Source organism: Nannospalax galili, unplaced genomic scaffold, assembly GCF_000622305.1.
Source record: "Nannospalax galili isolate Female #2095 unplaced genomic scaffold, S.galili_v1.0 scaffold2130, whole genome shotgun sequence".
Taxonomy (NCBI): Eukaryota; Metazoa; Chordata; class Mammalia; order Rodentia; family Spalacidae; genus Nannospalax; species Nannospalax galili.
The window spans coordinates 184,458-193,042 of NW_008327403.1; the positions used below are offsets into that span (position 1 = coordinate 184,458).

An 8,585-nucleotide genomic window follows, 5' to 3' on the forward strand; every position below is an offset into this window, starting at 1 on the left:
CACAAGTCTGTCTCCAGTTGCTTATAGGGTCTTATATAGGTGGTTTTCTTAACGCTTCCTCCTTTACCTTTTCCTTCTTTTCTTTTCTCTTCTGTGGACCAAATACAATCAACCACTTTTTCTGTGATTTTACTCCTTTAGTTGAACTGTCCTGTTCTGATGACAGCGTATCTATAGTAATTGCCACTATTTCTGTTGGCTTCATCATTGTGTTCACAGTGTCAGTCATCTCTGTCTCCTATATCTACATCCTCATTCCCATCCTGAAGATGCGCTCCACTGAGGGCCGCCAGAAGGCCTTCTCCACCTGCACCTTCCACCTCACTGCTGTCACTTTGTTTTATGGAACCATCACATTCATTTATGTGATGCCTAAGTCCAGCCACTGCACAGAACAGAACAAGGTGGTGTCTGTTTTCTACATGGTGGTGATTCCTGATGTTGAACCCCTTCATCTACAGTCTGAGGAATAATGAGATTAAGGGTGCTCTGAAGAGACAGCTTGGTTAAAAAAATATTTCCCTAAATATGTTGCTATTTTGTAAGGCATGGTTTAGTAATGGGTGCTCTCCAAGACCAATAGACCACCATCTGAAGTTTGGTTATTAGCCTTCTTGTTAGTTCTTTTGACTATATCTCCTTCAAAGAAAAGTTGTCTACACAATAACACAAATGATCTTTCAAAACATGAATCACAGTGGTTACTGCTATTTAAAAACTTTAATTCCTTCCACTCATTTCAGAATAAAATCCATCATCAAAAAGTGCTCTCTTGTCTGAAAAGATGGCTCAGTGGGTGAGATCACTGGTTACTCTTGCAGAAGACCTGGGTATAATTCTCAGCACTCACATACTACCTAACAACTGTCCATAACTCCAGTTGTATGGGATCCAAATCTATCTTCTTACCTCTGTGGGCACTGCACGACACCAGTGCACTTACATACATATAGGAAATACTATCCTACAGGTAACATTACAATAATAAGTAAAATATTTTAAAAAACAAGTATTTGCTTGACACATCTAACCTTCATTTATGTTCCATTTTTTTAGATTGTTAGGATCAATACACCTGATATTTTCCAGTTGGCAGTGTTTTTCCCACTCTCTGCCCCAACAGGAACTTCTCACTTTCTCTTCAAATATCCCCTACCCCACTGGGATTTCATCCTCAGTCTACCTAAGACATAATCCAAATCATCACAAATTCCAGTTACCAATCACATTAGTTCCAGTAAATGTTACACATCATGTTCTAATTTTTAAAATGATGATCTATTTTTGCCTGTATGGTGGTGCACATTTTTAATCTCAGCACCAGGGAGAGAGAGGCAGGTACATCTCTATGAGACCTAAGAAAACCTGGTCTACATTAGTGAGTTCTAAGCCAGCTGTGGCTACAAGGAGACCCTATCTTAAAATATATTTTAAAAATGGTGATTTATTTTCTAGTGCCCTCTTCAATGCAGTCTCAATTTTATGATAATTCCGTCATTCATTAACTTATCTTCAGCATTTACTTGGTTTCTAAAATACAATTAATACTGCCAGGTGTGGTGGAACATGCCTTTAATCCCATCACTCAGGAGGCAGAGGCAGGTGGATCTCTGTGAGTTCAAGGCCAGCCTGGTCTACATAGTGAGTTTCAGGACAGCTGGGGCTACTGGGAGATTCTGTCTCAAAATACAATTAATACTCAATAAGTACATCTAGAAGGAATGATTGGTTCAATGAGTATATTTTTCTACCTGTAAAACCATTGCAATGTCTTACGAAAAATTCCAGAAAGAATTTGGCATCATGTGGTGCAGCAAATTTTCCCGAGTGACCCATGTGATCTCTGGAATTCCAAAGAGCACGGTTCTAACGAAATCATCACAATGTTCCTCTTAAGTAACATTTTTGGGGAATAATAATATTTATTTTGGCTTGCCAACAAAGTTTAGAGGGTCACTTACAACGACATCTGTGCCCTCAACATGTGTCGTCAGAAGCATGCATTCCACCTGCTGTGTGTGCGATCTGTCCCAGAATTGCGGCTACTCCTTCACTGTTTCCCATTGCACTCAGCGTTTCTCAGTGTCCTTCTCTAGAGCCCCCATTACTCCCATTCCCTGTGTGTTCAGTTCTAGTTTCCTCAGAGGATATACCTACCCAACACTTCACCCCTTCCTCCGGCTCTCACAATCTTTCTGCCAATCTTCCATAAGGATCCCTGAGCCTTGGAGGGGGGGTGGCAGATGCAGGATGATCTTTCTTTATTAGGGCAAAGTATTGACCTCTTAGATATTCCCATTATTTGTTTTCAAGATGTGGCCACTGATCTATCTCAGTAGTGTCTCCCGTACTATAGAGACAAATGGAAAGAAGCAGATATATCTAAAGAAGCTTGCATGCAAATACAAATGGTTAGGAAATATCCTAGCTGGTGTACTGTATTTTTCAAACAGCATATTTGCAGAAGCTTCCCCACTGGAGCCTACAGCCTTCCCTGTCACAGGGGATTGGCCTGGTCTACAGCACCAGATGTGTGTTCCACCCCTAGGAGTGGACCTTATCCAATTAGAAATTTGTTGGTTGTATGTATGTTAGTCGAACCATTATTGCACGAGTAAGATTTGCTTGACACATCAATTGTGTGCAGAACGTGGGGTCCATTGTCAAGCAGCTCTCCTTCTCCCTCACTCACATCATGCAGTGTGTTCAGCAATGTGGCCTTACCTACCTTTCTGATATAAAACTGACATTAGTGGCAATAGCCTCGGTTAATTTGAGGACCTCTGGGATCTCTCTGGACAATACCTCATGGGGAGCAACCCACCCCTGGTACTGTAATTTTTCCTTAACACTTGTACAGTTTTCGGAGCCTCTATTTCTATTTTCATGTAGGATTAGGTGTTGTAGGTTTTTTAAACCATCTGGGTGGGTATTACTTGTGTCTTACTCAACCATAACGCTCCCAAGAATCTTGCAGCTATAGCTGGCCTTTGTTTCTTCAGGTGTGGAAAGGTTTTATCCATTTGTATTGTTTTTTTCCATATATCTTTGTTGGGTATCATAGCATGGTGTTCTACTTTGCTTCTCCATTGTTGTGACAAAGAGCTCTGACCAATACCAACTTGGTGAGGAAAGGGTATATTCAGCTTACATCTCTTCGGTCACAGTTTTTCAGGGAGTGCAAGGTAGAAATTCAAGACAGGAACCTGGAGGAAGGAACTAGAGCACAAACCATGGAGGAATGCTGTTTACTGGTTTGCTCCCCTGGCCGTGCTCAGCCTGCCTTTTTATGTAACACAGGCCCACTTGCCCAAGGGTGGCACCACCCACAGTGGGCTGGGCCCTCCCACATCACTCAACAATCCAAAAGATGCTCCACAGACATGGCCACAGGCCAGTCCAATGGAGGAAATTCCCCAATTGAGGCTCCCTCAACCCAGCTGTGTCAAGTGACACTAAAGTAATTCAGCACACTGGGTAAGAGGCATTAACTTGGTTAGTTCTTTACTATCATTAGTTATCCATTTAGAGTCATTCTGCATTCTGGGGATATTCCCCAAAGCCTTTTTGTATCTTTTTATCCTTGATACATTTATGGGTGCTGGTTCAAGTTGCCAGACCCTGCACCAGGATAAGGAGGCAGACGGCCCCTCTTATCCCTGCTGCACCTGTTGGTTCCCTGAGTCAGGCAGGCCCTGGGTCTACCTCCTTTCTGTAGCCATATCCGCTGCCTCTCCATTGATCATACCTGGCTGCTAGGGGCAATGCTGGTGGGAAAAACTGCCTCCATTCATAGCACAACCTTTCGCAGGAAAGAAATGTACCTTGTTTAATCTTTGGGGCTCCTTAACTACACCTGGAACAGTTTTTTTTCTCTGTATGCCTTCTGTGAACTGTTCTTCAGGTTTTAAACTCTTCCAGAAATTCCTTAGTGCTGAATTGTTTTTTTATGAATTTTTTCTTTAGGAACTTGGGCTCGACATAAATCTTGCTACATTTATCTTCAAATAACCCAAATGAACCATTTTTTTTTGTTTTGTCATTTTACATCTCTTGACATTTCTTCTATCATTCTACAGACACGTTTTACACACACTTTGAGTCACTTAGATGTGCCAAAGCCTCCCTTACTTTATAAAGATCCTGCCCCATTAAGGAACCTAGCAAAACCATTAAAGCACCATACCATTCTGAAGGTCCATGTTGAATTAAGCTCCTCCTTACATCTCTGGTGAACACAGTCCTATCTGGCTTAGTGAACTGGGTATCGTATATTGCTTTTCTCAGACCTCGTTCTCTCAAAAATGCCTATACCTCTTCCATGGGCCTCCAGCTGCTAATAATAGGAGTCTCCATTGGTGATGAAGATATATCTTTAATTCCTTGCACAAGCAATTATTTAGGGACTGCTTCTCCTTATTGGCCTAGGTTAAACAGGCTATGTCTCAAGGACAGATGGGTGGTTATATAACTCAGATGCAATGCTTCTGAAGGACTTAAACTAATATTATTTGCTCCTATGTCCCATGCCTTCAAGAATCACATGGTGAGGGGCTCATTGCTTGTTTTTACTCTTTATAAAAAAGTACTTTTCAAATTATTCAATATAATTTGGACAAAAAACTCAGTTTTCAAATTCAAATGTGTATAATATTATATGTATTTTGCATATTATATATACTACATATGCATATCACATATATATTTAATTGAATCTAAAAAACTCAACTAAAAAACCCTATAACGTACTCCAATGTTTAACAAATAACTACAGTCCTATTTTCTCTAGATAAAAGTATCTAAAGATTTGGGTTATTTTCTTCTTATTCAAATCATACAAGACATAACTCTAATAACAACAATAGTCCCAATATTTTATAGTTTAAGTACTTATGTTCCTTGGTAAAATGAGCATCTAAGGTATCCTACTTAGTACAATTAGCTGGAATAAAAGTAATAATTAAACAATATCTATATTTTACTAATGAAATGGACAATACTACAATGACTCCTAGAGTTCCATTTCCATTTCAAATCATTAAAATAAAAAGAAGTAGTTGGCTATGGCTTCTAGGTCTATAAAATTATGCTTTTCTAACAGGTTTGATCTCTTGTTTCTATTAAAGTTATTAATATTTTTTATTTAAATGAAGACATTTTTGTTAAAAGAAAGTTTAAAGAATACTGTATTGTTGTACAATTTCTTCTATAATATGTTTCATTTATTTTTGCAAATGAAATCTGGTAAGATACCAGTATAATAAACAGACGAAGTCATCATCCACAGATAATAGCTACTAGAGTTAGATAGCCACAGCATGAGCTTAGAACTATAAAGTCTAACTGATCAAAGAAAAACCTAAAAATAAAAAAACAATAGATTTGTTTAAGCACTCCAAATATAAAAAAAATAGTTTTTAGAGTACAGATAGCTGTAAATACAGGGGGAAGCAGACAATCTCCGTTTTGTTTTGTTTTTATTTTTGTTTCTTTTATGCTTGTTTCCTTAGTCTGCTACATTACTCCATTAGGTCAAAAATATTCTTGATATTTTAATTTTAAGTACAATGATCTTATTATATGTCCTATGCAAGTTTTATGTCAGATACTGAGGGAAAAAAAAGTCAAATCCAGATCATGATGGATAATAATTTTTGTATGATCCAGGACTTTATTTTCCTTATTGGCTTTACTGACTAGCTATTCTTTCCTGAAGTTTGAGCTTCCTACCTGCTACTGAGTCTCATCTACATCAGATTCCAGGAATGACCCTTCCTAGCAATGTGAGAATAATATGTTCCCTGCATGCACAAAATGTGATCCTTGGCCAGCATGGGGAACTGTGACCACGTTGAAACATGGAATTTAAGGGAACTTGAATCTGTGTTATCAGCATTCGTCACTTATATTTGGCTCCAGAATAAACTATCTTTTATCCACTTTTAGGTGAGAGTTATGCTTTTGCATCGGCACCTCCATAGTCTGACATAAAAATACGTTGACCTTGTAACAAGGCAGTACAGACTGTGTTGGAATCTCCCTGTTTTCTTTTTCTGTGATCCCATCAAAAATCCAAGATGAAAACCAAAACAGAAAAAAAAATTGCAAGTGGATTAGGACATTTGATTAAATGCGTACAGTCCAGGGAATTCCCAGGTTATCATGAGTCCCTACGGCTCAGTAGTATTAGTAAGTTTCTGGGCATTGCCATTTCTAATTATTCCAATGTGGTTGGATTATTTATGATTGTTGCAACATCACACTGGTCACTACCATTTTGAAACTGCTACTACCCAAGATGGTTAAGTAATATATAGCTATTCCCATATTGATGATATTATCAACCAAGATAGAGACCAGATCAGACAGTTGCTTCCCTCTTGATGAGGTCACCAACCATAGTGGCAACAAAGCCATGTGGCTACTTTAGTGAGCCATAATAAAATCAGCCTGTCTCCCACCAAGATACAAACACTATGGGATTCACGTATCTCAGAAAATAATATAGATGGCGACAGCCCAAACCTTTTCTTTTAGAAAAGCAGTAAGTTCAGTCAGACTTGATATAGCAGGAGAAATTTCCCTCGGATATGTAGGCCTCAAACAGGAAAACAAAGATAGGAATTCATGATCTCAAACCAAGGAAATGAGTCCATATCTTTCAGCAGTGAAACTATGAATAGGAAGTGATGTCCTTTGGAAATTGTCTTTACTAGGTACAAGCTACTTTTGGAAAGAATCGCATGAAGGCAGCAGAAGAAATGGGGAGCTGTGTTCAGCACACATTGTTGGGCTGTTGCTCTGAGATCATGTGCCCTGTCCAAGTATGACACGTGACTCTTGATGTTTACTGAAATGTAAAATGCTTAAATCAAGTTAGAAAAGCAGCAGCCTCGGGACCACCTGGTCTAAGCACTGCTTGGTGCCCAACAGGGCCTGAGATCTAACTTCCAGACCCTCTGCTCTGACTTCTCATTTCTCCCTCCCTTGGAGAAAACCACTGGGAAAAAACAAACAAAAGTGGCCTTTACACCCTTCTTTCTTTCTTCTTTTCGCCAAGAAGAAAGCCTCAATGCAAGATGGCAAGGAAGAAAAGGGAGCCCACCTACTTAGATTCCAAATTTCATGTGCCTATAGAAAATCTCTGTGTGGCCACCAAATAACCACATCATTAGAATTTAGGGTATCCCTTCGTTTTTGCCACAATGAAACAGGTGAGAAAAAATTCCTCTAGAGGGTTTTTAGAATCACATGGATGCTTCAGAACAATTTTATTAGAAAAATCTACAGGGCAAGCAAGTTGAAAATCTTGGCAACTGCCTTGAGTAAGTGAATGGAGGAGAGAAGGAAAAGAAAAAGCCAAGGGGACATGCAGGCTCAGAGCCTGCACAGAGGACAGACCCATGGTAGACTAGAAGCCACATGGGTTCTGGCGAGAAGGAAGTTTTAGAGAAAATGTACAGAAATACTAAGTGTGTGGAGCTGAACCTTTGATGACCAAGCCATCTCTCAGTCCCTACCAGCATATGTTCCCCATGGGCTTCATTACTGATGTCCCATCTGAGGTCCTGGTTGTGGAATTTAACCTGTGGTATGCCAGGACATCCCTTCTAACCTGCTGGATCTTTTCCCAAATAACTATTGTGGTCCTCCTGATCATCATCCACCATTTTTCAAAAGAAGAGACTGTCCTTGGACCAGGAGGAGGAGTTAATTTCCCCATATCAGGAGAATGTATGTTTTTCTTTCTTGCTTTCACCCCCCCACACCTTTTAAGAAAAGATATATTTTTAATAAAGCTCAGTTTTACTTAATTATTTCCCATTCAAATCCTTTAGAAGCTCAACCCCTCCCCTCATCCCTAAGAAGGTGATTTCTTGCATCTAAGTCTGCTACTTCACCAATCTCTGAGAAATTCCCTTGAAAAAACTGCAGATCACTGCTCCACCAATCCCTGGAATATGCTGCCCACCAAGGCAGTGCTTTGTCATCTCTATGACATTTCTTTCTTTTTAGCCCGTGCAGAGTTACATGGTCTTTGCAGAGTTTTCTTGGGCCCTTCCCTTACACTACCAAGAGACTTTCTAGTCTCAGGATCATTACTGATCCAGGAAGTTCCAAATACTCAAGCATTACAGCCACTGCAACAAGGCAGTGGGACATGGCTCCCCAAGGTTACAGTTCTGGACTTCTTCCTAGGTGGAATTAGAATCCAAAACGGAGGCCAAGAATTGTTAGAAATAAAATCTGAGGTCCAAGAACCCCATAAATACCACACACAGAACATGTGAACAAAGCAAAAGCACCTTAGCAAGGCAGGTTTTACTCTCGTTAAAGGGATCGGTCAGATCAAGCAAGTACACATTGGACCTAGAAGCTTGGGAGCCTTTTATACCTAACACATGAGACCTGTGTCTTTTTCCCATTGGCTGTGGTCTGACTTCACAGTCTTTCCAGGTTGGCTAGTTTAAAAGAATCAAAAAAGAGGGAGAAGAGCTTTACTACTCCAGGACGTTATGGTCAGCAATGCATTAGGGCCTTTCCTTAAAGAAAAGTCTTAAAGGGTGTGGTGTGATTAACGATTA

General features: G+C 39.8%; 1 pseudogene; it reads left to right on the forward strand.

Moving 5' to 3' along the window:
* The window catches only part of LOC108490657, a 3,294-nt pseudogene extending 2,784 nt beyond the window's left edge, over nucleotides 1-510 (forward strand).
* The last annotated feature ends 8,075 nt before the right edge of the window (nucleotides 511-8,585 follow it).